The sequence below is a fragment of the Centropristis striata genome, chromosome 23, assembly GCF_030273125.1.
Source record: "Centropristis striata isolate RG_2023a ecotype Rhode Island chromosome 23, C.striata_1.0, whole genome shotgun sequence".
NCBI classification, from domain to species: domain Eukaryota; kingdom Metazoa; phylum Chordata; class Actinopteri; order Perciformes; family Serranidae; genus Centropristis; species Centropristis striata.
Genome location: NC_081539.1, coordinates 21,638,399 through 21,654,554, shown reverse-complemented (window position 1 = coordinate 21,654,554; position 16,156 = coordinate 21,638,399).

The window sequence follows — 16,156 nt, the reverse complement described above, 5'->3', positions numbered from 1 at the left end:
CTACTGAGACCATGCGAACCGGCGACTGCCACCGAGACCATGCGAACCGGCGACTCGGTCGCTGAGAGACCATGTGAACCGGTGACTCTGTCGCTGAGACCATGTGAACCAGTAACTCTGCCGCTGAGACCATGTGAACCAGTAACTTTGTCGCTGAAACCCTGTGAACCACTAACTCTGCCTCTGAGACCATGCAAACCGGCGACTGCCACTGAGACCACGCGAACCTGCGACTGCTACTGAGACCATGCAAACCGGCGACTGCCACTGAGACCACGCGAACCTGCGACTGCTACTGAGACCATGCGAACCGGCGACTGCCACCGAGACCATGCGAACCGGTGACTCTGTCGCTGAGACGCTGTGAACCAGTAACTCTGCCGCTGAGACCCTGTGAACCACTAACTCTGCCTCTGAGACTATGCGTACCAGTAACTCTGCCGCTGAAACCATGCGAACCGCCGACTGCCACTGAGACCATGCAAAATAGCGACTGCCACTGAGACCATGCAAACCTGCGACTGCTACTGAGACCATGCGAACCGGCGACTGCCACCGAGACCATGCGAACCGGCGACTCTGTCGCTGAGAGACCATGTGAACCGGTGACTCTGTCGCTGAGACCATGTGAACCAGTAACTCTGCCGCTGAGACCATGTGAACCAGTAACTTTGTCACTGAGACCCTGTGAACCACTAACTCTGCCTCTGAGACCATGCGAACCAGTAACTCTGCCGCTGAGACCATGCAAACCGGTGACTGCCACTGACACCATGCGAACCTGCGACTGCTACTGAGACCATGCGAACCAGCGACTGCCACCGAGACCATGCGAACCGGCGACTCGGTCGCTGAGAGACCATGTGAACCGGTGACTCTGTCGCTGAGACCATGTGAACCAGTAACTCTGCCGCTGAGACCATGTGAACCAGTAACTTTGTCGCTGAGACCCTGTGAACCAGTAACTCTGCCTCTGAGACCATGCGTACCAGTAACTCTGCCGCTGAAACCATGCGAACCGCCGACTGCCACTGAGACCATGCAAAATAGCGACTGCCACTGAGACCATGCAAAATAGCGACTGCCACTGAGACCATGCAAAATAGCGACTGCCACTGAGACCATGCGAACCTGCGACTGCTACTGAGACCATGCGAACCGGCGACTGCCACCGAGACCATGCGAACCGGCGACTCGGTCGCTGAGAGACCATGTGAACCGGTGACTCTGTCGCTGAGACCATGTGAACCAGTAACTCTGCCGCTGAGACCATGTGAACCAGTAAATTTGTCGCTGAAACCCTGTGAACCACTAACTCTGCCTCTGAGACCATGCAAACCGGCGACTGCCACTGAGACCACGCGAACCTGCGACTGCTACTGAAACCATGCGAACCGGCGACTGCCACCGAGACCATGCGAACCGGCGACTCCGTCGCTGAGAGACCATGTGAACCGGTGACTCTGTCGCTGAGACGCTGTGAACCAGTAACTCTGCCGCTGAGACCCTGTGAACCACTAACTCTGCCTCTGAGACTATGCGTACCAGTAACTTTGTCGCTGAGACCATGCGAACCAGTAACTCTGCCGCTGAAACCATGCGAACCGGCGACTGCCACCGAGACCATGCGAACCGGCGACTCGGTCGCTGAGAGACCATGTGAACCGGTGACTCTGTCGCTGAGACCATGTGAACCAGTAACTCTGCCGCTGAGACCATGTGAACCGGTAACTTTGTCGCTGAGACCCTGTGAACCACTAACTCTGCCTCTGAGACCATGCAAACCAGTAACTCTGCCGCTGAGACCATGCAAACCGGCGACTGCCACTGACACCATGCGAACCTGCGACTGCTACTGAGACCATGCGAACCGGCGACTGCCACCGAGACCATGCGAACCGGCGACTCCGTCGCTGAGAGACCATGTGAACCGGTGACTCTGTCGCTGAGACCATGTGAACCAGTAACTCTGCCGCTGAGACCATGTGAACCAGTAACTTTGTCGCTGAGACCATGCGAACCAGTAACTTTGTCGCTGAGACCATGCGAACCAGTAACTCTGCCGCTGAAACCATGCGAACCGCCGACTGCCACTGAGACCATGCAAAACGACGACTGCCACTGAGACCACGCGAACCTGCGACTGCTACTGAGACCATGCGAACCGGCGACTGCCACCGAGACCATGCGAACCTGCGACTGCTACTGAGACCATGCGAACCGGCGACTGCCACCGAGACCATGCGAACCGGCGACTCGGTCGCTGAGAGACCATGTGAACCGGTGACTCTGTCGCTGAGACCATGTGAACCAGTAACTCTGCCGCTGAGACCATGTGAACCGGTAACTTTGTCGCTGAGACCCTGTGAACCACTAACTCTGCCTCTGAGACCATGCGAACCAGTAACTCTGCCGCTGAGACCATGCAAACCGGTGACTGCCACTGAGACCACGCGAACCTGCGACTGCTACTGAGACCATGCGAACCGGCGACTGCCACCGAGACCATGCGAACCGGCGACTCGGTCGCTGAGAGACCATGTGAACCGGTGACTCTGTCGCTGAGACCATGCGTACCAGTAACTCTGCCGCTGAAACCATGCGAACCGCCGACTGCCACTGAGACCATGCAAAATAGCGACTGCCACTGAGACCATGCGAACCTGCGACTGCTACTGAGACCATGCGAACCGGCGACTGCCACCGAGACCATGCGAACCGGCGACTCGGTCGCTGAGAGACCATGTGAACCGGTGACTCTGTCGCTGAGACCATGTGAACCAGTAACTCTGCCGCTGAGACCATGTGAACCAGTAACTTTGTCGCTGAAACCCTGTGAACCACTAACTCTGCCTCTGAGACCATGCAAACCGGCGACTGCCACTGAGACCACGCGAACCTGCGACTGCTACTGAGACCATGCGAACCGGCGACTGCCACCGAGACCATGCGAACCAGCGACTCCGTCGCTGAGAGACCATGTGAACCGGTGCCTCTGTCGCTGAGACGCTGTGAACCAGTAACTCTGCCGCTGAGACCCTGTGAACCACTAACTCTGCCTCTGAGACTATGCGTACCAATAACTCTGCCGCTGAAACCATGCGAACCGCCGACTGCCACTGAGACCATGCAAAAAATAGCGACTGCCACTGAGACCATGCAAACCTGCGACTGCTACTGAGACCATGCGAACCGGCGACTACCACCGAGACCATGCGAACCGGCGACTCTGTCGCTGAGACCATGTGAACCAGTAACTCTGCCGCTGAGACCATGCGAACCAGTAACTCTGCCACTGAGACCATGCAAACCGGTGACTGCCACTGAGACCACGCGAACCTGCGACTGCTACCGAGACCATGCGAACCGGCGACTGCCACCGAGACCATGCGAACCGGCGACTCCGTCGCTGAGAGACCATGTGAACCGGTGACTCTGTCGCTGAGACCATGTGAACCAGTAACTCTGCCGCTGAGACCATGCGAACCAGTAACTTTGTCGCTGAGACCATGCGAACCAGTAACTTTGTCGCTGAGACCATGCGAACCAGTAACTCTGCCGCTGAAACCATGTGAACCGCCGACTGCCACTGAGACCATGCAAAACGACGACTGCCACTGAGACCACGCGAACCTGCGACTGCTACTGAGACCATGCGAACCAGCGACTGCCACCGAGACCATGCGAACCGGCGACTCGGTCGCTGAGAGACCATGTGAACCGGTGACTCTGTCGCTGAGACCATGTGAACCAGTAACTCTGCCGCTGAGACCATGTGAACCAGTAACTTTGTCGCTGGGACCCTGTGAACCACTAACTCTGCCTCTGAGACCATGCAAACCAGTAACTCTGCCGCTGAGACCATGCAAACCGGCGACTGCCACTGACACCATGCGAACCTGCGACTGCTACTGAGACCATGCGAACCGGCGACTGCCACCGAGACCATGCGAACCGGCGACTCGGTCGCTGAGAGACCATGTGAACCGGTGACTCTGTCGCTGAGACCATGTGAACCAGTAACTCTGCCGCTGAGACCATGTGAACCAGTAACTTTGTCACTGAGACCCTGTGAACCACTAACTCTGCCTCTGAGACCATGCGAACCAGTAACTCTGCCGCTGAGACCATGCAAACCGGCGACTGCCACTGACACCATGCGAACCTGCGACTGCTACTGAGACCATGCGAACCGGCGACTGCCACCGAGACCATGCGAACCGGCGACTCGGTCGCTGAGAGACCATGTGAACCGGTGACTCTGTCGCTGAGACCATGTGAACCAGTAACTCTGCCGCTGAGACCATGTGAACCGGTGACTCTGTCGCTGAGACCATGTGAACCAGTAACTCTGCCGCTGAGACCATGTGAACCGGTAACTTTGTCGCTGAGACCCTGTGAACCACTAACTCTGCCTCTGAGACCATGCGAACCAGTAACTCTGCCACTGAGACCATGCAAACCTGCGACTGCTACTGAGACCATGCGAACCGGCGACTGCCACCGAGACCATGCGAACCGGCGACTGCCACCGAGACCATGCGAACCGGCGACTCCGTCGCTGAGAGACCATGTGAACCGGTGACTCTGTCGCTGAGACCATGTGAACCAGTAACTTTTGCCTCTGAGACCATGCGAACCAGTAACTCTGCCGCTGAGACCATGCAAAACGGCGACTGCCACTGACACCATGCGAACCTGCGACTGCCACCGAGACCATGCGAACCGGCGACTCGGTCGCTGAGAGACCATATGAACGGGTGACTCTGTCGCTGAGACCATCTGAACCAGTAACTCTGCCGCTGAGACCATGTGAACCAGTAACTTTGTCGCTGAGACCCTGTGAACCACTAACTCTGCCTCTGAGACCATGCGAACCAGTAACTCTGCCACTGAGACCATGCAAACCGGCGACTGCCACTGAGACCACGCAAACCTGCGACTGCTACTGAGACCATGCGAACCGGCGACTGCCACCGAGACCATGCAAACCGGCGACTCTGTTGCCGAGACCATGTGAACCAGTAACTCTGCCGCTGAGACCATGTTAACCAGTAACTTTGCCGCTGAGACCCTGTGAACCAGTAACTTTGTCGCTGAGACCCTGTGAACCACTAACTCTGCCATGCGAACCGCTGACTGCCACTGAGACCATGCGAACCGCCGACTGCCACTGTGACCATGCGAACCGCCGACTGCCACTGAGACCATGCGAACCTGCGACTGCTACTGAGACCATTCGAACCGGCGACTGCCACCGAGACCATGCGAACCGGCGACTCCGTCGCTGAGAGATCATGTGAACCGGTGACTCTGTCGCTGAGACCCTGTGAACCAGTAACTCTGCCTCTGAGACCATGCGAACCAGTAACTCTGCCATGCGAACCTGCGACTGCCACTGAGACCATGCGAACCGGCGACTGCCACTGAGACCATGCGAACCTGCGACTGCTACTAAGACCATGCAAACCGGCGACTGCCACTGAGACCGTGCGAACCGGCGACTGCCACTGAGACCATGCGAACCTGCGACTGCTAATGAGACCATGCGAGACGAGGAAGACCACTTTTTAGTTTTAGACTTATCTTTTCTCTTTGTTTTTACATAATTTCATATGAAAAATACTATGTATCAATTTCTTTAAATGAGATTTGAATTTAAAGTAAAAAATAAATATTTCACCTGAAATTAATATATTATTAATGTAGGCTTATTAAGGATGTTTAACCCATCATTTCAAGACTGTCAATATTTTTTTATTTTATCCAATGAGAGATGAAGTTTATTATTGTATTTGTGGTAATCTACATTTGAATGCCATTATAGTTATGTTTTAGAAGATAAAACTAATGTTAATTGCAAAATGAATGTCATTGAAAATAATGTTCATGTCATTGAAAGGCCTTGAAAATCTACCATTGCTTTTTTTGTTTGTTTGATGTGCTTCTCTCTGGGTCAGGAATTGCAAAACTATCGTAAAATTTTGAAGCAACCAAGTAGATTGATAGTTGTGTATACAGATAGCTTTCCCCTGAGACACCGGTGTTGGTCTCTTGCATGCAATGTTTAGACTTACCCTCTCCGCCCCCTCCCCAGAAACAACAATTACAAATCTCACAAAGGTTTTGTTAATCTAAAAAGTTACCATCAAGATGTAACCTCTCCTTGGATGGAAGTGCGTGCAATGGTTGGTTTAAAAAAAAAGAAGATGTTTAGTATGATTGATTTGCATTAAGTTATGTATTTAAATATACATTTCATGTTTGTGTTTGTTGAAATGGAAGACATACAATGTTTTGTGTATCACTTTGTGCAGAATTAACAATTGAAGAATTTTTTAAAAAGCCTATCTTTTCAACTGGTGAACGGGGGCAAGTGGGTCCAGAGGTCATCCAGCTGTTCTTGGACTGTGGGGGTGTCTGTATTTTCAGAACCAGATGACACACAATACCAAATTTATTCATACATTATAAATACTCAATTGTGAATTAATATTTTATTATTCAAAGGAAGTAGTTAAGACAGCAGATTTTATTATCAGGCCATGTCTGTGTCCACTGTGATGGGGAAAACAACAAACCCATACCTTGTAGACTGGAGAAGGAGTTGTGGGTGCGTTATCCATCATCCACAGCCGGCTGGTTGACGGAGGTCTTTGAGGTACCCCATGGTCGGAAGTGGTTGGGCTAAGTGGGGCAGGATCTGCAAGGTCGAGACTTGTCCAACGCACTTTCTGAGTGCGGCATCTTGGAAGCAGTGGTCTTCCTCATCTCACTTGGTCCTGCAATATACAATAGCCTGTACAACAATAACTCACAAAATAACACAATTGTAACAATAATACGCAACTGTAAGTGATCTGAACTAAATTAATTTGCTAACTTAACTGTCCCTAGACCAGCATAAAAAGCTAAACTATACAAACTAAATACTCTACTATAAACCTAACCTACTCCTAACCTAACCTAAATATAAATGTGCAAAAAATATGAAAAGTTAGCTTAGTCTGTCTTGAAGATGCTGGACACAGGAAACCTGGAAAAGTCAGAAAATACAGTGACTTCTATACTATATATTGAGGACCACATGCTGAAAAATCTGCATCATGTGAAATACTTATTCTGATGTGAAACAACAACATGGTGATGGCTTCTCAGGTTTTAGCCTACAAAATAAATAAATACATTAATACATTAATGAGACAGCAATACTTAATTAGATGAGAGTTTGACCAAGCGTCAATTAATGAATGAACATTATTGTTACCAATTATTTTTTACTAGTTACTAGTTTTTGTATTCATAATCTATTTTCCCCCATTCTCTGATTTAAAAATGAATAAATACATGAATAATACTAATAATATTGATTATCCCAAATACACCTTTCCTTCAGATATAATTGTATATCACTATACATGACATCACAGAACAGTGGTTGAAAGTTCTTTATGAATAATAATTTCAGTGTTTCTCAACATTACAAAAGCATTTTTTAAAAATTGCTTACCTGAAAAGGTGAAGACAAACAACTGAATGCTGGAGGTCAACGAAGAACTGGATACTCAAGTCTCTTAGGTGAAGTAGTGTTTATCTAGAACAGGATGACAACCGTGAGCATTGCAGCAATGTAATAATAATGTGTAATTAATGTTTTAAATAACTGAATTAATGCATCACTTATTCATAAAAATCAGTATGAAGCTGAATATAATCATTAGAATTAAATACACACATAGCACCTCTAGAAACACAGCAAAATTTTCAGCATATGTGCCCCTATGCATCCTTTATAGATAATATACATTTTAACTTTCTTCATACATTTTTACGTGTTTTATACATTTTTATAGCACCCATGGTGCTCAGGGGTCAAAAAGGACCTCATGACATTATACTGGTTTTAGGAAATGTAGAAAAAAATTTTACCAACTTTTTTTTCACCTTTTAAGGTAACTCATGACCAAAAAAATGTATACTTCATTTTCATATTTTTTTCATTAATATTGGTCAATTTTATTCAAATATACAAATATCAAAACATAAGTTTCACTAAAAGTTGACATGACCTACTCTGTGCATTCCCATCAAGAATTATTTTTTTCCATTACTATTGAAAAAAGTATTCAGGGTTTTTTTTTACTTTTTTCTCTCTTGAAATGAGGCCTAATTTAAGCCATTAATGGCTATGACTCTGGTATTACAAATACACCTTATTACATAATAACCTCTATTATCAAAATAGTATTGCAGTATTAATATCAGAAGAAAATAGGATTAAAGCCTACAATGAAAATGCTTCACAGCACCACTTGAGGACACACACACACACACACAAATTAGTCCAAAGCTGTTTAAGCCTACATTTTCAACTTCCAATCAATCTCTCTCTCTCACACACACACACACACACACACACACACAGAGAGTACATTAATATTAGTCACAGGAGCACATACTTCAGGTACCAGTTGACATGACAAATTGGAAAAAAGAAATGGTAATAGTTTGGGTAATAGTCTGCTAACAGTAGTGAGTAACATTGACATTGACACAATGTAAATCTTAAATGGTGAAGTAAACTACCAGTTCATCATTACAGTAAATTTCTACAGCCCTGACTCCATGGTTAAATGTATATACCCATGATTATCTTTTCTTTTTAACCTCTCATTACCAAGTGAGTTTCAGTTTAATATTATCCAAATACACCGAATGTTCAAATTTAGCCATTGATGAGTATGACATTGGTATTACTATTACACCTTATTACATAAGAATACCAAAACATCCTCACAAAAAACAGGACTATTATCAAGATGCTACCATCAAAATCCACATACAATTAGCTACATATCACAGTTAAAAAAAAAATTAGTCAGGCCAATATTGTACACAAACCCTACATTAAAAATGGCATTTAGACAACATTAATCAAGGAAAATAGCATAAGCTGGCAATTTTTTAGCATTATTATATTATTAGCATAATGACACCTTCCCAGGTAGACACAAGACAAAACACAGCAATCATAAACTGTTGTGGCCTAGATTATCAACTCACAATGCATTATAGGCTGTCTGTCAGTAGCATCAAATCAGTCAAACCATGCAATGCACTCTTAGAATCAATAGTGTTTGCTAACACCAGACACATCTACTGTTAGCATCATGGTAACTGTAACATGGAGTAACTGTAAAGATATTCTGCCTCAACGGACCATTTATAAATTGCTTCGACATGATGCTAAAGCTAGCTCAGACCTAAGACCAGTAGCCGCGAATAAGTTAGCAAAATAAAATGACAAACATCGTCCAAATGAAACTCAAATAACTTGCAACTACATTTCACAAAATTTTCGACAGTAGTTTAAAAGTTCAAATATGAAAATGCTAACATTATAAGGCACAATTGTAACGGTAGTATGCTAGTAGTATGTCTTCTTACCTCAGACGAAAGGCCAGAGAGGCCGAGTGCCGCCAGCTCTGATGTAAAGGATTTACATCAAAGCCAAAACACAAGAAGCCAATCAGATTCGCCCCATAACTGTGCTCCAATCCTGTGATTCCCAACAGCTGTTCCGCGGCACACAAGTGTGCCGTAAGAAATCGTGTGCCGTGGAAGATTATCCAATCTCTAAGTGAGCGGCGTGAAGTGAGAGGCAGAACAATTAAATGCTCTTCCAACAGAGTGTAGTGTATCAGTGAATCTCGCGAATTCACGCGTAATCAAGTGATATAACCGGAAGAGAATCAACATCTCATTAATGACTGGAGACAAATCCAGGGACTCTGTTCTATGAAATCTTCCTCCAGAAAATGCTAACTACAGACGCTCGGGTGTTTTTAATTTCACCGCCGTTATAACCGGAGCTCTACTGAGAGCACAACACTCAGTACAGTACAGCGGCATCAATCCGCCGCAGTGACAGACAGGCAGTGAGACAGGTCAAGTTAAGTCAGCAGGTATTAAGTCATCAACTATGTTCATACTCCAAAACAAACCGTATACACAAACACAATAATTGAAACGTAGCTGTCCGACTCTGTCCCTCTGTGAGCCTCTTATTAAACACACCTTTCACCTCAAACAGCAGCCCTCATAAATACCCTCACCACTCTGAGCCTAAACATGAACATATCTGCAGCTCAGGATTGGTCTGAAATGACTGTCAAAAATGAAAAAGTAACCACATTAATATTAAAAAAACACCTGTCTTAAAACCCAAATAATTCCACATAAACATCATTTAATTCCTTGGCCAGAGGAGCTCATCACAGCTGATGCAAACCTCTAAAGAAATGATTATTTTTACTTATTATTTCTTACCGTGACTCCACGTTCTCCACGTCAGTCAGTCGGGTTATCCTAAATTCCGCGACCTCCCTCACCACATCTTGCAGGCTATATTCTTGTGATGTGTGCAGTTTAGCATGCGCTATTCCTTTACTTGGCCTAACTGCTTCAAATGCGTCTCCATGTGTAGTGGCAGATTTTTTAAATAAAAAAAGCAGCTTCTGCTCAACAGAAGTATTGACAGTAGCTAGCTAAAAAAAAATCATGTTGTCACCCAGACTTCTCAGACATGTTTTGCATCACACTTTCGTCCACAAGAAAACGTGTTCTTTCAACCTAGCCGGCCATTTGATGTCATTGTTAGCTAACGCTAATGTTAGCTAGTAATTAGCTATTACCGTTAGCATGGAGCAACATAAATTGAAACGTTTTCGTCTGATAACGATTGAAAATGGAAACATTTTCGCATCTTCTCCATCATATTCCTGTCTCACGTTTAGCGTTTATTTATTATATTTTACGTTAAACCACCGGCGATTACTGACGTTAGTTAGCTTGACCTAGTTACCTGCTGTTGACAGGACGCTCCGGTGTCTCAGCTCGGACATCCTTCAGCTCGGACATCCTTCAGGGACAGCACGTCCTCTTCCCGGCACAGTACTCCAAATGTGCGAACATTTGTTACACATGCTTCACCACGCATGGTATGGTCCAGGTCAGCCTCCTGACAGCAGATTCAGTCTCAGGACACACGACACCAGGTGCTGCCGAGCTCCGCCCCCCAGACGAGCTCCGGCTCCACATCCTCCTCTCTCCGGACCACCGCTCCAGTCTCTGATCAGAAAGTCTTCCAATGTTTGTGGGCTGTCTGAGAAGACTGACATAAATTAAGACGACCGCCATCCTCTGCTTCAGAGAGACAGCCTGCACCGCTGGACTGCAGGTCTCTGCTCGGTGTCACGGCAAACCCATGGATCTAACACTTTAACTACTGTATGATCATTTAGAAACAAGAAACAGCATTTTTTTAACCTTTTCGTTATCGGTGATGAAGCGTAGAGTTGTGGTCGTGAACGTCATGAAACAACCGTTGTTGTTGTTTAATTGATGCCGCCGCTACCAGCTGTCAGCAGTAAACTGAAAAGGCACCCACGTGGAGGGCTGGAAAATGACCAATCATAAGAGGCCTGGGGTCAGCCTTGCCCCCGCCCCCAATGTGTAAAGAGTCCTCGCTCCGCGGGAGTAGAGCTCCACCGCGAGCGAGCACGGGGAGAGTCTGCTTCACTCAGTTGCTGAATATGTGCGCGAAGATCAAGCAATGACTCATGACCCCCCCCCTCCAAGACAGACATTCTAATTTAAAGGACATGGCGTTTTTTCATAAAGCATGATACCTTATAACTTGACCATACATTGTCCAATCTGCCTCCAACTTGTCATGCATGATGATGGTTCATCACTGACCAGTTCTACATAACAATATTTAATAAATTCCCGCCCTTTTTGATTAGCCACGCCCCCTTTCATAACTAATAAACTGTTTGTCCTAGAAACTTGTATAAGGTGTCAGATTACTCGGCATAGAGTTCCTGTTTAATAAGTGGTTGATTACCCCGCCCCTTTTGATTAGCCACGCCCCCTTTTACTAACTAATGAACCGATTGTCCTAGAAACTTGTATGAGGTGTCTGTGAACTCAGGACAGAGTCCCTGTTTAACTGCTGATTTAATCAACGAGAATCAAGGGCCAGAGGCAAGCACACAATCAAAATTTCTTTAGAAATGTTCTAGTTGTAAATACAATTGGTCACTGTTCAATTATGTATCATAGTAAAGTAGTAAACAGTAAATTAAGCTAATATATTCTAGTTATAAGGTAATAAACAGCTAAACTGTCATTAACATCACTGATTGTCATTACCATCACAGTCACTTGTGTGATGGTAATGACACGTGATGGTAATGACAATTTTCACTTGCCGCACAAAATGTTGGCTAGGTTTTCGCTAAGCTAAGCTGACTGGTTAGCTAGCATACAATTTACACTAAATATACGTAAATAAAGTGAAATTTCCTATTAATTAATTAAAATACTCAAATAGTAACTTGTTTGGTAATGACGCCTAATAAACATACTCTCAGATCAGGATGTATAAAACATCAAATTACTTACATATGTGGGCATCAAAAAATCAGGCTACTGCCTCATGTCTGGGATTGGTCCTCTGGAGCATCTAATTTGCATGCAACAATGTAAGTAACTTTTTGTAAAAACTTCATTGCTCTCTAAAATGTTGAGTGTGATGGTCATGACAGATGTATGAGGGACAGTGATATTTAACTATAAATAAATTGTAAATTGAATAAATATAAATTATATGAATTTTAAAAAAAATCTTTTTAAGTTGTTATGAGGAAATGCAAAGTAAAGTTTTAATGAATTTAGCACTTTTTATTGCTTTATTGAAGAGGGGATGTCAAAAAGTCTGGGTTGGGGACAAGCCCAAAACAGTGAAATTCTTGCCCATTTCAATTTTCAAACACTGAAAAGGTATTAAAATGTCATCATTGAGACACTGTTATTTTTTTCATAGCTACTACAACCTAACCTTAACAAATACAATAATTGTTTTTCCTAAAAAACATTTTTTTCTTGAAAATCTACCCTGGGGACAGAAAAACTCCCTTAATTGAAGAATCACCCAATTATATATTTTTTTACCTGCAGTGGTATCTTTTTATTGAAGCTAGACACCGAAATAGCCGAGGTGTTTGGTCTTTCTCTCTGTCTGTCGGCCATCTTGGTTTCACTGACTACTTTTTCCCATTGCAATGACCAGCCAATGGGATTTTTTGTATGGGATGATGCAGTAGCTTCCACTAGTGTGGACTATATGCAGCAGTGCCCAAAATTGCAGGCATATATAGAAAAAAAGCACTTTTTAACAGCTGTACACTGTAGTGACCTCTATGCATGAAAGGGTTAATGAAATACATCAAAACTATATTGTTGCTAATCATTGACATATCCCACACATACTCTCAGTATTCAGTTAACAGAAAATAAATATTTTTTTATTTTTTTATTTTTTTAACATCAGTGGCATTATGCACACAAAGTGACATTTAAAGGGTTAAATTTCACATTTGCGACTGATGAGCTGGACTCATGTCGGGTGAAAGATGTGTAAAGTGGAAAATAATGTTATATATATATATATATATATATATATATATATATATAACATTATATATATAATTTTATAGCACATTTCTGCCATTTTCGTCCTCAGAGGTAACAATAGCAGCATTTTAAAGGGTTGAAAGGGGTAAAATAAATTACTTGTATAAAACCAATAAAAACATTTTGACATTACCAGAGCTACTGGAGATGACAAGTAATGCCTCACAGGAGCCACTAGAGGACAGTGTTGCTGTGTGCTTGTATGTTTTCAGGCTTCCCCCTCAGATAGCCTGCAGTGAGCCTGTGGTTTTTATTCTCTATTCATCATTACTAATAAGGCTGAATCACATGCTTACTGCTGTTTATTTCAGAGTAGGATTCCCCAACCTATCACAGGTCATACCCTAATGCTGTTACCACCAACATGCTAGTCTGCTCCTCAGTTGAACCTCTCAGAGTGGACTGAAAGTTCCCTGTCTGTTCTTCCTTTAGTCACGTATAAAACATTCACAAGGACATTGTGATTATACTGCAAACCATCTACTCTCATCTGTAAAGGACATAGTGCTGTTGTGGTATAGTTTGACTCCTGTCTCTCAGCGTTGCTTGTGTTTAATGACCTTCCCTCCATATAACCAAATGAACCGATTGACCTCGATGACAACAGGAGGTGTGACTTGTTCACCGCAGAAAGAAAAATGAAAATAAACACTCAGCAGACTGAATCATCTCACAAACATTAGTCACAGTTTTTAAAAAAATCTATTAGCCAAACACAAGTCATAATGCTGACAGCACATGATGCATTTGAGCATACATCGATTTTCATCAGGATCACCAACAATCCAAAGAAGATAATACACAGATCACTGCTGTGAACGTGCACCACTATGAGATGCTTAACTGCAGTTATCTAAACCAATAACCCGTTAGTGTTTACAAGCCAATAAGCACCATAAAAGTACACATCATAGCACTGCAGCTTTCTGTTTGTTAAATGTCGGTCATTTTAAGTAGGTCAGCTTGCAACAAAACGTACTTATGAACCAAATATATATATATTTGCATTCATAATATACTTAATATACTTAATACACTTTTCAATAATTCATGGTGAAAAGTAACAACCTTTTTAATTTGATGTGTTATTTTAACATTCATCAAATTATTACATTCAAACACCAGGATATTAATAAATATGGAAACCGATATCCAAGCAGCAGCTATAATGGAAGTACAGTTCATTTCGCACTACATTTATATATTCAAATTTAGTTTTATTTCCTGATGTGTGTATTCAACTATCAGGGGACTTTGGATTAGTGTCTACTGGTTAGTTATTAGCAACAGAAAGCTGGACCCTTTCAAAGTGCAGAAATCAGAAAGGGCCAATGGTCACTGTCTGCAGGGTTTAAAAAAAAGGGCCTCACAGTCCTCGGGTCACCTCTGGTCTCAACAAGCATGCCTCTCCCTCGCCTACAAACAAAGCTCTCTCTTGTGGCGAGGAGGGTTTCCTACCACTATTCCTGTTTCTTCCCCAATTCCCATGAAAATCCCAGTAAGAATCACTAACAAGCCCTCACACCAACCTTGTTAATAATAATAATAATAATAATAATGCATCGGTTTTATATAGCGCTTTTCAAAATACACAAAGACGCTTTACAAAAACACAGAGTGAACAAATGTACAATACATACAGTACATAAATATTCAATGGTCGGGTTGGCTGCAGTGTGCAAGTGATCCAGAAAATTGCTCGTAACGATTCCATTACCAATCAAAAACTTTGAAACAGAGGGCTGCTGTTCTGATTGAATCGGCTGTTTGTTTAATAATTCCCTCCAATATCGAAACTTTGCCTCCTTTGAATGTGTGGCTCTAAAGTTGAATTGTTCTTCCAGAGTTCCTAAGTTCCTAAATGTTCCTAAATGGCCACCTAAATACTGTACAGCCTTATTTGATTAATTTTCTGAACTGCTGTCTATAATCTATATTGACTTTGACTGTGTAGTTATTGTTGGTACCTTTAACATTTATGTTGACAAACTCCATGACAGAGGGACTAAACAACTGTAGTGTGTTATTGATAACTATGGACTGACTCATCATGTGATGGAAGACACACAACAAAGGTCACACTCAGGACTTAGTCATGTCCAAGGCTGTTGGCATTTCTAAGGTTGTTGTGATTGATCTGATCAATACTGTGTTTGTTCTTTGAGAGTACTATCTCTGCACAGACTAATGTGCAAAGAAAAGTTACCACAAAACATTACATCACAGAGAACACCTGTGGAACATTGATTCAGGCTGTCTCCTCCACAGTCAGTAGCCTAAGGCTTCACTTACTTTTTCCACCAGCACGTTGTGTTTGTCTAAACTTGTGACTAAGATGCAGACCGGATCAAGTTTTGTGACAAATTTAAAACAGAAAACTAAGTAGCTTTAAAGGGTTCACACTCTTTTTCTTGTCGCTGCAACTACTAGTAACAACTGGGCGTAACTGATATATTCATGTTGAGAGCCAGATAATAGAGGGATTTGTATTTAATAAAAAGTTAAGGGGAAAAAATATTTTCAGGTTTGCTTTTAGTGACCTCAACAGAGTCAGTCAGACTGTGACGTACAAAGTGAGGTTTTTCCAGAGAAAGGGGGCATGATTGGGAAAGGCCCT